We start from the raw sequence: 15,540 nt of genomic DNA on the forward strand, positions 1-15,540 counted from the left end.
AACGAAAATCTGTAACGATAAAATTGATGCACCGGATCATCGTCGACTTTAACTTTTGAAATGTCCTACCATTTCCGAACACCTCCAACCATCCTATTTACCTATATTACTAGATTAGCTATGATATGAAAAGAGAAGAATTATTCATTTCGAAATGGGATTCTATTCGACGCGCGCACGACGTATTTCATAACATTGATATTCCGATGTATTCCATAACATAAATATTCATAAATATTCCAACAACTTTTCATTTGCTTTCTCGATCTTGGATTTTCGTAGGCATAGAATCGAAACGCTGTTTTAGCTAGTCGCAAGTGAAGTATCTACGTTGGGTAGAGAAGCCGAATAGTTTTTCGAAAAGTGTTTGAATGGAAAAAAATTCAGAGTAACTGTAATACATCACGGATGCGCCAATTTTGATTAAGATGAAATGGATTCTCCGTACATGAGACAGTATTTAACGCAGCGTAGTGATTTAAAGACCTAAGAAGGTGACAGGAAGAGAAGGAACGAGGCTTCTTAACACTTCGAGTGTATTTTAACACACATTTGAAAGGTACGAGCAAAATTTTTCATCATCCAACTGTCGCAGAACGGCAGCGTTATCAGCTGAGCCGTTAACTGAAGGATATATCTTCAGTCAACGGCTGACCATCGAAGGGCCTGGCCGCTTGAGTATGGAATCGGCAAGAGAGATAAAGTGCGTATTTCTTGTATGAAATGTGAAAACTAAAATCATTATACATCGTATCATATTATCATACATCGTACATCATACATCATACATCATACATCATCATACATAGTATTAAAGGTCGAAACCAAAGTTCGGATGTCGGATGTTCAGAAAGTGACGTCACCAATTCAGAATCAGCTAGCCGAATTCCTCAGTCTGGAAACAACCGCGCAGTAGAGCGGACGGATGAGAGTCGCGCTCCGCAAATTTCGAGCACCGTGTTCTCAACCTCTCGGATCCCGCGCTTCGGGTCCGCTACGTATTTCGAGTACCGGGTTCTCAACCTCCCGGATCTACAATAAATTATTTCAATTCGTTTTTCGCGCAAGCCGAAATTCAGTAGCTGTCAGTCCGCTAATAAAATTTCTCGACTTCCAGGATGAGCGCTCCGTGGTTCCTGGTTCACGTTTACAATAAATTATTTCAATTCGTTTTTCGCGCAACCCCAAATTCAGTAGCTGTCACTGCGCTAATAAAATTTCTCGACTTCCAGGATAAGCGCTCCGTGGTTCCTGGTTCACGTTTACAATAAATTATTTCAATTCGTTTTCCGCGCAAGCCGAAATTCAGTAGCTGTCAGTCCGCTAATAAAATTTCTCGACTTCCAGGATAAGCGCTCCGTGGTTCCTGGTTCACGTTTACAATAAATTATTTCAATTCGTTTTTCGCGCAAACCGCAACCCCAAATTCGGTAGCTGTCAGTCCGCTAATAAAATTTCTCGACTTCCAGGATAAGCGCTCCGTGGTTCCTGGTTCACGTTTACAATAAATTATTTCAATTCGTTTTTCGCGCAAACCGCAACCCCAAATTCGGTAGCTGTCAGTCCGCTAATAAAATTTCTCGACTTCCAGGATAAGCGCTCCGTGGTTCCTGGTTCACGTTTACAATAAATTATTTCAATTCGTTTTTCGCGCAACCCCAAATTCAGTAGCTGTCACTGCGGTAATAAAATTTCTCGACTTCCGGGATAAGCGCTCCGTGGTTCCTGGTTCACGTTTACAATAAATTATTTCAATTCGTTTTCCGCGCAAGCCGAAATTCAGTAGCTGTCAGTCCGCTGATAAAACTTCTCCACTTCCAGGATAAGCGCTCCGTGGTTCCTGGTTCACGTTTACAATAAATTATTTCAATTCGTTTTTCGACAACCCCAAATTCGGTAGCTGTCAGTCCGCTAATAAAATTTCTCGACTTCCAGGATAAGCGCTCTGTGGTTCCTGGTTCACGTTTACAATAAATTATTTCAATTCGTTTTTCGCGCAACCCCAAATTCGGTAGCTGTCAGTCCGCTAATAAAATTTCTCGACTTCCAGGATAAGCGCTCCGTGGTTCCTGGTTCACGTTTACAATAAATTATTTCAATTCATTTTTCGCGCAAACCGCAAACCCAAATTCGGTAGCTGTCAGTCCGCTAATAAAATTTCTCGACTTCCAGGATAAGCGCTCCGTGGTTCCTGGTTCACGTTTACAATAAATCATTTCAATTCGTTTTTCGCGCAACCCCAAATTTGGTAGCTGTCAGTCCGCTAATAAAATCTCTCGACTTCCAGGATAAGCGCTCCGTGGTTCCTGGTTCACGTTTACAATAAATTATTTCAATTCGTTTTTCGCGCAACCCCAAATTCGGTAGCTGTCAGTCCGCTAATAAAATTTCTCGACTTCCAGGATAAGCGCTCCGTGGTTCCTGGTTCACGTTTACAATGAATTATTTCAATTCGTTTTTCGCGCAACCCCAAATTCGGTAGCTGTCAGTCCGCTAATAAAATTTCTCGACTTCCAGGATAAGCGCTCCGTGGTTCCTGGTTCACGTTTACAATGAATTATTTCGATTCGTTTTTCGCGCAACCCCAAATTCGGTAGCTGTCAGTCCGCTAATAAAATTTCTCGACTTCCAGGATAAGCGCTCCGTGGTTCCTGGTTCACGTTTACAATAAATTATTTCAATTCGTTTTTCGCGCAACCCCAAATTTGGTAGCTGTCAGTCCGCTAATAAAATTTCTCGACTTCCAGGATAAGCGCTCCGTGGTTCCTGGTTCACGTTTACAATAAATTATTTCAATTCGTTTTTCGCGCAACCCCAAATTCGGTAGCTGTCAGTCCGCTAATAAAATTTCTCGACTTCCAGGATAAGCGCTCCGTGGTTCCTGGTTCACGTTTACAATAAATTATTTCAATTCGTTTTTCGCGCAACCCCAAATTTGGTAGCTGTCAGTCCGCTAATAAAATTTCTCGACTTCCAGGATAAGCGCTCCGTGGTTCCTGGTTCACGTTTACAATGAATTATTTCAATTCGTTTTTCGCGCAACCCCAAATTCGGTAGCTGTCAGTCCGCTAATAAAATTTCTCGACTTCCAGGATAAGCGCTCCGTGGTTCCTGGTTCACGTTTACAATAAATTATTTCAATTCGTTTTTCGCGCAACCCCAAATTCAGTAGCTGTCACTGCGGTAATAAAATTTCTCGACTTCCGGGATAAGCGCTCCGTGGTTCCTGGTTCACGTTTACAATAAATTATTTCAATTCGTTTTCCGCGCAAGCCGAAATTCAGTAGCTGTCAGTCCGCTGATAAAACTTCTCCACTTCCAGGATAAGCGCTCCGTGGTTCCTGGTTCACGTTTACAATAAATCATTTCAATTCGTTTTTCGCGCAACCCCAAATTTGGTAGCTGTCAGTCCGCTAATAAAATCTCTCGACTTCCAGGATAAGCGCTCCGTGGTTCCTGGTTCACGTTTACAATAAATTATTTCAATTCGTTTTTCGCGCAACCCCAAATTCGGTAGCTGTCAGTCCGCTAATAAAATTTCTCGACTTCCAGGATAAGCGCTCCGTGGTTCCTGGTTCACGTTTACAATGAATTATTTCAATTCGTTTTTCGCGCAACCCCAAATTCGGTAGCTGTCAGTCCGCTAATAAAATTTCTCGACTTCCAGGATAAGCGCTCCGTGGTTCCTGGTTCACGTTTACAATGAATTATTTCGATTCGTTTTTCGCGCAACCCCAAATTCGGTAGCTGTCAGTCCGCTAATAAAATTTCTCGACTTCCAGGATAAGCGCTCCGTGGTTCCTGGTTCACGTTTACAATAAATTATTTCAATTCGTTTTTCGCGCAACCCCAAATTTGGTAGCTGTCAGTCCGCTAATAAAATTTCTCGACTTCCAGGATAAGCGCTCCGTGGTTCCTGGTTCACGTTTACAATAAATTATTTCAATTCGTTTTTCGCGCAACCCCAAATTTGGTAGCTGTCAGTCCGCTAATAAAATTTCTCGACTTCCAGGATAAGCGCTCCGTGGTTCCTGGTTCACGTTTACAATGAATTATTTCAATTCGTTTTTCGCGCAACCCCAAATTCGGTAGCTGTCAGTCCGCTAATAAAATTTCTCGACTTCCAGGATAAGCGCTCCGTGGTTCCTGGTTCACGTTTACAATAAATTATTTCAATTCGTTTTCCGCGCAAGCCGAAATTCAGTAGCTGTCAGTCCGCTGATAAAACTTCTCCACTTCCAGGATAAGCGCTCCGTGGTTCCTGGTTCACGTTTACAATAAATCATTTCAATTCGTTTTTCGCGCAACCCCAAATTCGGTAGCTGTCACTGCGGTAATAAAATTTCTCGACTTCCGGGATAAGCGCTCCGTGGTTCCTGGTTCACGTTTACAATAAATTATTTCAATTCGTTTTCCGCGCAAGCCGAAATTCAGTAGCTGTCAGTCCGCTGATAAAACTTCTCCACTTCCAGGATAAGCGCTCCGTGGTTCCTGGTTCACGTTTACAATAAATCATTTCAATTCGTTTTTCGCGCAACCCCAAATTCGGTAGCTGTCAGTCCGCTAATAAAATTTCTCGACTTCCAGGATAAGCGCTCCGTGGTTCCTGGTTCACGTTTACAATAAATTATTTCAATTCGTTTTTCGCGCAACCCCAAATTCAGTAGCTGTCACTGCGGTAATAAAATTTCTCGACTTCCGGGATAAGCGCTCCGTGGTTCCTGGTTCACGTTTACAATAAATTATTTCAATTCGTTTTCCGCGCAAGCCGAAATTCAGTAGCTGTCAGTCCGCTGATAAAACTTCTCCACTTCCAGGATAAGCGCTCCGTGGTTCCTGGTTCACGTTTACAATAAATCATTTCAATTCGTTTTTCGCGCAACCCCAAATTTGGTAGCTGTCAGTCCGCTAATAAAATCTCTCGACTTCCAGGATAAGCGCTCCGTGGTTCCTGGTTCACGTTTACAATAAATTATTTCAATTCGTTTTTCGCGCAACCCCAAATTCGGTAGCTGTCAGTCCGCTAATAAAATTTCTCGACTTCCAGGATAAGCGCTCCGTGGTTCCTGGTTCACGTTTACAATGAATTATTTCAATTCGTTTTTCGCGCAACCCCAAATTCGGTAGCTGTCAGTCCGCTAATAAAATTTCTCGACTTCCAGGATAAGCGCTCCGTGGTTCCTGGTTCACGTTTACAATGAATTATTTCGATTCGTTTTTCGCGCAACCCCAAATTCGGTAGCTGTCAGTCCGCTAATAAAATTTCTCGACTTCCAGGATAAGCGCTCCGTGGTTCCTGGTTCACGTTTACAATAAATTATTTCAATTCGTTTTTCGCGCAACCCCAAATTTGGTAGCTGTCAGTCCGCTAATAAAATTTCTATAACTTTACAATCTTCTCATAATCTTTCTGGTAGATAATATCGATAAAAAAATTATATCAAACCTTACACATTATTTTTGATTTGTTCTCATGCTGAAAATATTTATTAGTATTCGAGGTATAACTCGAGGTGGTTGGCGGTCGTCGGAGGTGGACGAGGAGGAGGACGAGGAGGACGAGGATTTGTGCTGGGTGAGTAAAACACTTTTATAATATTTGATGGCAATTGTAATTATATTTCATCTGAAATATTACAAACTTGTCACGTTTACAATAAATTATTTCAATTCATTTCTCGTGCAAGCACATATTCAGTAGCTATGAATAATCTTATACAATTTATTATATTATTAATCAATTAATTAATATTCTTATAATATTTGATGGCAATTGTAATTATATTTCATCTGAAATATTACAAACTTGTCACGTTTACAATAAATTATTTCAATTCATTTTTCGTGCAAGCACATATTCAGTAGCTATGAATAATCTTATACAATTTATTACATTAATCATTAATTGATTAATTACATTAATCCTTACACAATATTTTTGATATGTTCCTATACTAAAAATATTCATTACTATTCCAGGTATTACCCCAGGTGGTCGGAGCTGGACGAGGAGGAGGACCAGGTGGACGAGGAGGAGGACGAGGTGGACGAGGAGCAGGCGGGGTGGGTCGTGGGAGAGGACCTCTCCTCTCCTCAGAGGAGGGGCGGGGGAGGGGCAGGGAAGGGGGAGAGGTGGGCGGGGAGGGGGAAGGGAAGGGAAGGGAGGGGGGAGAGGTGGGCGGGGAGGGGGAAGGGAAGGGAGGGGGAGGGGGAGGGGGCGGGGGAGGGGGAGGGGAGGGGGAGGGGGAGGGGGAGGGGGGAGGGGGAGGGAGGAAGGGAGGGCGGGAGGGCGGGCGGGCGGGAGGGAGGGCGGGAGGGAGGGCGGGCGGGCGTGTAGGGGGGCGGTACTGCTCTTTTAACATCATGCATCGACATCCGTCCTCCACTCTCTCCCTCCCGCCCGCCCGCCCTCCCTCCCGCCCTCCCTCCCGCCCTCCCTCCCGCCCCGCCCGCCCTCCCGCCCTCCCTCCCTCCCTCCCTCCCTCCCCCTCCCCCTCCCCCTCCCCCCTCCCCCGCCCCCCGCCCCCCTCCCCCTCCCCCCTCCCCCTCCCCCTCCCCCTCCCTTCCCTTCCCCTCCCCGCCCACCTCTCCCCCCTCCCTTCCCTTCCCTTCCCCCTCCCCGCCCACCTCTCCCCCTTCCCTGCCCCTCCCCCGCCTCTCCTCTGAGGAGAGGAGAGGTCCTCTCCCACGACCCACCCCGCCTGCTCCTCGTCCACCTCGTCCTCCTCCTCGTCCACCTGGTCCTCCTCCTCGTCCAGCTCCGACCACCTGGGGTAATACCTGGAATAGTAATGAATATTTTTAGTATAGGAACATATCAAAAATATTGTGTAAGGATTAATGTAATTAATCAATTAATGATTAATGTAATAAATTGTATAAGATTATTCATAGCTACTGAATATGTGCTTGCACGAAAAATGAATTGAAATAATTTATTGTAAACGTGACAAGTTTGTAATATTTCAGATGAAATATAATTACAATTGCCATCAAATATTATAAGAATATTAATTAATTGATTAATAATATAATAAATTGTATAAGATTATTCATAGCTACTAAATATGTGCTTGCACGAGAAATGAATTGAAATAATTTATTGTAAACGTGACAAGTTTGTAATATTTCAGATGAAATATAATTACAATTGCCATCAAATATTATGAGAATATTAATTAATTGATTAATAATATAATAAATTGTATAAGATTATTCATAGCTACTGAATATGTGCTTGCACGAGAAATGAATTGAAATAATTTATTGTAAACGTGACAAGTTTGTAATATTTCAGATGAAATATAATTACAATTGCCATCAAATATTATAAAAGTGTTTTACTCACCCAGCACAAATCCTCGTCCTCCTCGTCCTCCTCCTCGTCCACCTCCGACGACCGCCAACCACCTCGAGTTATACCTCGAATACTAATAAATATTTTCAGCATGAGAACAAATCAAAAATAATGTGTAAGGTTTGATATAATTTTTTTATCGATATTATCTACCAGAAAGATTATGAGAAGATTGTAAAGTTATAGAAATTTTATTAGCGTACTGACAGCTACCGAATACGGGCTTGCGCGAAAAACGAATTGAAATAATTTATTGTAAACGTGAACCAGGAACCACGGAGCGCTTATCCTGGAAGTCGAGAAATTTTATTAGCGGACTGACAGCTACCGAATTTGGGGTTGCGCGAAAAACGAATTGAAATAATTCATTGTAAACGTGAACCAGGAACCACGGAGCGCTTATCCTGGAAGTCGAGAAATTTTATTAGCGGACTGACAGCTACCGAATTTGGGGTTGCGCGAAAAACGAATTGAAATAATTCATTGTAAACGTGAACCAGGAACCACGGAGCGCTTATCCTGGAAGTCGAGAAATTTTATTAGCGGACTGACAGCTACCGAATTTGGGGTTGCGCGAAAAACGAATTGAAATAATTCATTGTAAACGTGAACCAGGAACCACGGAGCGCTTATCCTGGAAGTCGAGAGATTTTATTAGCGGACTGACAGCTACCAAATTTGGGGTTGCGCGAAAAACGAATTGAAATGATTTATTGTAAACGTGAACCAGGAACCACGGAGCGCTTATCCTGGAAGTCGAGAAATTTTATTAGCGGACTGACAGCTACCGAATTTGGGTTTGCGGTTTGCGCGAAAAATGAATTGAAATAATTTATTGTAAACGTGAACCAGGAACCACGGAGCGCTTATCCTGGAAGTCGAGAAATTTTATTAGCGGACTGACAGCTACCGAATTTGGGGTTGCGCGAAAAACGAATTGAAATAATTTATTGTAAACGTGAACCAGGAACCACAGAGCGCTTATCCTGGAAGTCGAGAAATTTTATTAGCGGACTGACAGCTACCGAATTTGGGGTTGTCGAAAAACGAATTGAAATAATTTATTGTAAACGTGAACCAGGAACCACGGAGCGCTTATCCTGGAAGTGGAGAAGTTTTATCAGCGGACTGACAGCTACTGAATTTCGGCTTGCGCGGAAAACGAATTGAAATAATTTATTGTAAACGTGAACCAGGAACCACGGAGCGCTTATCCCGGAAGTCGAGAAATTTTATTACCGCAGTGACAGCTACTGAATTTGGGGTTGCGCGAAAAACGAATTGAAATAATTTATTGTAAACGTGAACCAGGAACCACGGAGCGCTTATCCTGGAAGTCGAGAAATTTTATTAGCGGACTGACAGCTACCGAATTTGGGGTTGCGGTTTGCGCGAAAAACGAATTGAAATAATTTATTGTAAACGTGAACCAGGAACCACGGAGCGCTTATCCTGGAAGTCGAGAAATTTTATTAGCGGACTGACAGCTACCGAATTTGGGGTTGCGGTTTGCGCGAAAAACGAATTGAAATAATTTATTGTAAACGTGAACCAGGAACCACGGAGCGCTTATCCTGGAAGTCGAGAAATTTTATTAGCGGACTGACAGCTACTGAATTTCGGCTTGCGCGGAAAACGAATTGAAATAATTTATTGTAAACGTGAACCAGGAACCACGGAGCGCTTATCCTGGAAGTCGAGAAATTTTATTAGCGCAGTGACAGCTACTGAATTTGGGGTTGCGCGAAAAACGAATTGAAATAATTTATTGTAAACGTGAACCAGGAACCACGGAGCGCTCATCCTGGAAGTCGAGAAATTTTATTAGCGGACTGACAGCTACTGAATTTCGGCTTGCGCGAAAAACGAATTGAAATAATTTATTGTAGATCCGGGAGGTTGAGAACCCGGTACTCGAAATACGTAGCGGACCCGAAGCGCGGGATCCGAGAGGTTGAGAACACGGTGCTCGAAATTTGCGGAGCGCGACTCTCATCCGTCCGCTCTACTGCGCGGTTGTTTCCAGACTGAGGAATTCGGCTAGCTGATTCTGAATTGGTGACGTCACTTTCTGAACATCCGACATCCGAACTTTGGTTTCGACCTTTAATACTATGTATGATGATGTATGATGTATGATGTATGATGTACGATGTATGATAATATGATACGATGTATAATGATTTTAGTTTTCACATTTCATACAAGAAATACGCACTTTATCTCTCTTGCCGATTCCATACTCAAGCGGCCAGGCCCTTCGATGGTCAGCCGTTGACTGAAGATATATCCTTCAGTTAACGGCTCAGCTGATAACGCTGCCGTTCTGCGACAGTTGGATGATGAAAAATTTTGCTCGTACCTTTCAAATGTGTGTTAAAATACACTCGAAGTGTTAAGAAGCCTCGTTCCTTCTCTTCCTGTCACCTTCTTAGGTCTTTAAATCACTACGCTGCGTTAAATACTGTCTCATGTACGGAGAATCCATTTCATCTTAATCAAAATTGGCGCATCCGTGATGTATTACAGTTACTCTGAATTTTTTTCCATTCAAACACTTTTCGAAAAACTATTCGGCTTCTCTACCCAACGTAGATACTTCACTTGCGACTAGCTAAAACAGCGTTTCGATTCTATGCCTACGAAAATCCAAGATCGAGAAAGCAAATGAAAAGTTGTTGGAATATTTATGAATATTTATGTTATGGAATACATCGGAATATCAATGTTATGAAATACGTCGTGCGCGCGTCGAATAGAATCCCATTTCGAAATGAATAATTCTTCTCTTTTCATATCATAGCTAATCTAGTAATATAGGTAAATAGGATGGTTGGAGGTGTTCGGAAATGGTAGGACATTTCAAAAGTTAAAGTCGACGATGATCCGGTGCATCAATTTTATCGTTACAGATTTTCGTTTTCCACGAGGCATAGAGTATTCAACAACGATAATGCAGTCCTTAAAATTCATCATTCATCTCTGTCTGGAAAGCTAATTCGCAAGGCGTGGTATTCTAGATATGTCAAAACTAAGCTAGCGGCACGTGTTTGCATTATTAGAAAAATACCCGTACTCTACATCACTGTTTCTAATCTTTTGCTACATTTGGTTTAATCCCCATGCTTCCACAGTACGAATAGTCGGAAATGTTTTTGATTATCCATATTGAAATAAAAGAAGTAACAAAGCTTAAATTTGTTGTTAAAGCTCTAATGAATACGTCAAACTGCGGTCGAATTCATTTATTATTTGCACATGACCTCTGTACATTTGATAAATTATTCCTAAATACATTGAAACATACGTATTTATAATGAAATATCATGCAATGGGCTGTGTAAACTATAAACTATAATTTCTATCAAATAGCTGCTTTTATGTCAACAGGGCTTTGAGACTCAATTAAGTTGGATCTTGATTTTTGCCATCGTATGCAGGACATTGGGTTACAAGAACAAATGCGAATTACGAAATACTCCGTGTTAGAGATAAGGATATTTTAGTTCAAGTATACCTATACACAGAAATCCGTATGTGAATATACTAAAACCTCTGTGTTTATTGTAAAAATCTAGTTTTAAATGTGTGTACATATGTATATACACATGCATAAGTATACATATACATATATACACATACATGTACATAAATAATTGCCAAGAAATTAGAAACACTCGCAACTTGTCGCAAATAGAGTAAAACGTAAGGTTAATAATATACAAATTACACAAGCGCAACATAAAACGTGGCAAGGGTAATCATAGTATACATATACGTGATATAAATTAATAGTCTAGAAAAGAGTATTTAGAGAGCTTATCTAATTCCGATCTTGTAACAATAGATCATTAACATAATCAATATACGGTTAAAGCTGTATTAGCTACATTCACAATTAGAGATAATATTTTTTATCCATTTTTATAGTTATTTAATTTCTTGTACAACAATTTTTCAAACTTCACCGCAAAATGCCCAACGAGTTCTCGTTGTGCAAGCGCGAGTCAAATTACCTTACAGATGGCATTACATTGATTTTTGCCTTCTCGCGTCGAGTTATAAATACAGAGAAATCTCAATGAGAGCTCATTTCTATAAGATTTATTGTAGTGCTATATTCGTAGCTGTACCTGTTATTCTATATTATATACTGTCCTAAATTTTAAACACACAGCACAACAATGGCTGAAAGCACAATGGCGAGAAGAGAGGAGCAATTTGCATCTTAATAAATCTTTTCTTCTTTATACGTAGCAGAGCGATGTCACGTCGGAGGATATGTTCCAGTGGATCAGTAGGTGGGGCACAGAACTGAAACATAATTATGTTAAAAATCTTCAACATCTCTTACAAAAAGTAGGTACGTTGCCAGACCTTATACACCAACAATGAACATTCATAGAGGCTATATTCATAAATATTTACAAAAGTAAGCTAATATTTTACCCGCAATTGCTTATTACTGATAACTTTATATGATTACTATTTGGTTTATTACGGTTTACTTATTTTCAGACAATCCTGAAGTTGTATTCCAAGTTTTTCTAAAAATTCATCGCCTGAATAACATTACGAACTTCAACCTCATGATAATAACTGGACCGTGAAATTTACAAGTGTTTATCTCGCACGGATTCAAGACAAGGTGAAAGAAATCAACCCACCTTTCAATATGTAGTCCGTTAATAATGTGGGCACCGTTGGACTATCCTCATTAATAGCCTTTAATACTGAAAACAAAAACATATTATTAATTTCGAATGAAGTTATTAAGTAATTGTTGGTACTGTTACCAAGAACTTGTAAAACTTACTCTTAATGAGGACTTGTAAAGCTTGATTATGAGGTGGGCCATTGTCCATGTGATAAGGTATCACTGTTGTCAAATACTGTAAATTTTCAATATATTTTTGTCTGGTTAGGAACTTATCTCATAGGTCTCACAAGATTGACAAAGTACTAATCAGACTTTGCTCGTAAATCTAAGATGCCTACCTTGGAATCCTCGATCACCCGCAACCATCCCGTAACCACCTCAAACCACCTCCAACGACAACCGCTAACCACCTCGTGTTATACCTGGAATAGTAATAAATATTTTCCGTATAAGAACACATCAACAATATTGTGTAAGGATTGATGTAATTAATTAACTAATCAATTATATAATAAATTTTACTAGCGCATTCATATTCACTGAACTTGTGCTCGCGCGAAAAATGAATTGAAATAATTTATAGTAAACATGACAAGTTTGAAATATTTCAGATGAAATATACTTACAATTGCCATCATATATGATAAAAATGTTTTACTCACCGAGCACTGATCCTTGTCCTCTTTGTTCACCTTGTTCTCCTCGTCTTCCTCGTCCTCCTCCTCGTCCACCTCCGACCACCTCCAACAACCACCGATAACCACCTCGGGTTAAACCTGGAATAGTGATAAATATTTTCAGTATAAAAACAAATCAAAAATATTGTGTAAGGATCAATATAATTATTTTACTGACACATTTTGCTCAAAAGATTATGGGAAAATTATAAAAAAATTATTAAAATTTTATTAGCGCATTCATAGCTACTGAATATGTGCTTCGCGAACATCGAATTAACATAATTTATTGTAAACATGACAAGTTTGAAATATTTTAGATGAAATATACTTACAATTGCCATCAAATATTATAAAAATCTTTTACTTACCGAGCACAAATCTTCGTCCTCCTCCTCCACCTTGTTCTTTTCGTCTTCATCGTCCTCCTCCTCGTCCACCTCCGACCACCTCCAACAACCACCGATAACCACCCCGGGTTATACCTGGAATAGTAATAAATATTTTCAGTATAAGAACACATCAAAAATATTGTGTTAGGATTAATGTAATTAATCAACTAATCAATTATATTATAAATTTCATTAGCGCATTTATATATACTGAAATTGTGTTCGCGCGAAAAATGAATTGAAATAATTTATTGTAAGCATGACAAGTTTGCAAAATTAAATATCAAATACAATCACCATTGCCATCAAATATCATAAGAATGTTCCACTCACCTAGCACAAATCCTCGTCCACCTTGATCACCCGCAACCATCTCTAACCACCTCTGATCACCTTCAACTACGTCCGACGACCACCGCTTATCACCTCGGGTTATACCTCAAATACTAACAAATATTTCCAGTATTAGAACACATCAAAAATATTGTGTAAGGATTAATATAATTTTTTCATAAACACATTTTACCAAGAAGATTATGAGAAAATTTGGGCTTGCGCCAAAAATGGATTGGAATAATTTGTTATAAACATTACAAGTTTAAAAACGTTTAGATTAACAGAATCACAATTACCATTAAATATTAAAAAAATTTTATACTCACCGTGCACAAATAGTCACATAGCTTTTTGTTATTGGTTTACATGAAAATAGTTGATCATAATTATTGCATTTATATTATTATGGTATACAAATGGTTGAAAACTGAAAGCAATCAATAATTGTATAACTAAATATTCAAGTAACACCGAAAAAAGGTGAATAATAAAATCAGATAATGGACAAAAAATATCTTTCGTGTCGGTTCAAAGTGGAAACCGGGTTCTTTAAATGCTGCCATATGAAAGATCGAGAAAAGTACACATATTTTCCTTCAAATCAATCAAATACGATCATTTTTAAGCGAAACGTTCATTGTTGTCTATTTATTTTCTAATGAGAGATAACAAACGAAGCTATCTAAAATTTCGAGTGTATTTCAACTCACATTTGGAAACTACCAAAAAAATTTTCATGTCATCAATTGTCATAAAATGGCGAAGTGATGAGCTGGCCATTGAAGCGCCTCGCTACTGGAATCTCGAATTGGGAAGAAAAATGGAGTGCGTAAGTTTTGTCGCCAAAGCTTGCTCGGGGTCGGATGCCTAGTGTAACTGGTTTTTGTGCTCGTACGCTCGCTTCCTCGTTGTCAGTGTTTTACCAGATGACATAGTTTTAGGGGTGACTGGGGCACGATCACTCCCCAAAAAGTTCTGGTATTTGCTTCATTGTATACAGAATCAACACTGTCTTTGTGCATGTGACGCAAACCGAATCTGCCCGTAAAATTTTTTCTACATAATGCTACAAATTACGTTTACACATGCACGTAGGTATAACGTATTGCGATTTTATGACAATAAATTTCGTGAAAAAATACCACAGAACAATCAGCTAAGTGCTGACAGATTTGAAACACTACGCACAGCAATTTTAGCTATAATGGAACGACGGTATTGTCATGTACCACTCATCAATTACAATTTGTTGATCCTGGTCGTTCGGTTTTTGGGTTCGATTCAACATGTTATATGAAGCATGAATACTGGTTTGATAGTAAAAAACATGACGTTTCCAATAATCAAACTTGTAAACCTGAAAATAATCCGTAAGGTCAAAAGTCGTCAGGTCAAGGACCTGGACAGTCAGAACTACGGAGCGCTTGTCCTAGAACTCGAGTTTCACCAGGCAGCGCGGACCTGCAGCGCAGGAACTACGGAGCGCTTGTCCTGGAAGTCGAGTTCCTGCAGGTAGTCGCCGTTGAGCGCAGAAATTACGGAGCACTCGTCTTGGAAGTCAAGTTTCACCAGGTCGCGGACCTGGAGCATAGAAATTACGAAGCGCTTGTCTTGGAACTCGAGTTTCACCAGGTAGCGTACCTGCTCCACAGAAACCACGAAGCCCTTGTCCTGGAAGTTAAGTTTCACCTGGTAGTGGACCTTGAGCGCACAGACGACGGAGCACTTGTCCTGGAACTCGAGTTTTACCAGGTAGCGAACCTGGAGCATAGAAATTACGAAGCGCTTGTCTTGGAATTCGAGTTTCACCACGTAGCGGACCCGGAGCGCCGGATCCAGGAGGTAGAGAACCCGGTATTTGAAATTTGCGGAACGCGATTTTCATACGTCCGCTCTACTGCACGGTTGTTTCCGGACTGAGGAATTCGGCTGGCTGATTTTCGTCTATATAGATGGATGACGTCAACACAAAAAAAATTTTGGGCGTTGTCACTTTCTGAACTTCCGAATATCCGAACATGCAAACTTGCATTTCGAACTTCAATGCTATGTATGATGTGACGTATGACGGATGATGATGTATGATGTATGGTGTATGATTTGATATGATGTTTAATG

At 40.3% G+C, this 15,540-nt stretch overlaps 1 long non-coding RNA gene across 3 annotated transcripts; it reads right to left on the minus strand.

The window, feature by feature from the left end:
- Positions 1 to 10,593: 10,593 nt before the first annotated feature.
- Positions 10,594 to 15,162, minus strand: LOC124214410 (uncharacterized). 3 transcript variants are annotated; one of them, XR_011177566.1, is made up of 8 exons: positions 14,780 to 15,162; positions 13,420 to 13,532; positions 13,066 to 13,179; positions 12,680 to 12,793; positions 12,356 to 12,439; positions 12,174 to 12,249; positions 12,025 to 12,090; positions 10,594 to 11,671 (listed from the first exon to the last, which is right to left on the minus strand). It is a non-coding gene; the product is annotated as an uncharacterized lncRNA (long non-coding RNA). The 3 variants fall into 3 exon arrangements; XR_011177565.1 differs by having other exon boundaries at positions 13,749 to 15,162; XR_006882120.2 differs by lacking the exon at positions 14,780 to 15,162 and having other exon boundaries at positions 13,420 to 13,740.
- Between the last annotated feature and the right edge of the window lie 378 nt (positions 15,163 to 15,540).

This window comes from Neodiprion pinetum, chromosome 1, assembly GCF_021155775.2.
Source record: "Neodiprion pinetum isolate iyNeoPine1 chromosome 1, iyNeoPine1.2, whole genome shotgun sequence".
In the NCBI taxonomy this organism is placed as follows: Eukaryota; Metazoa; Arthropoda; class Insecta; order Hymenoptera; family Diprionidae; genus Neodiprion; species Neodiprion pinetum.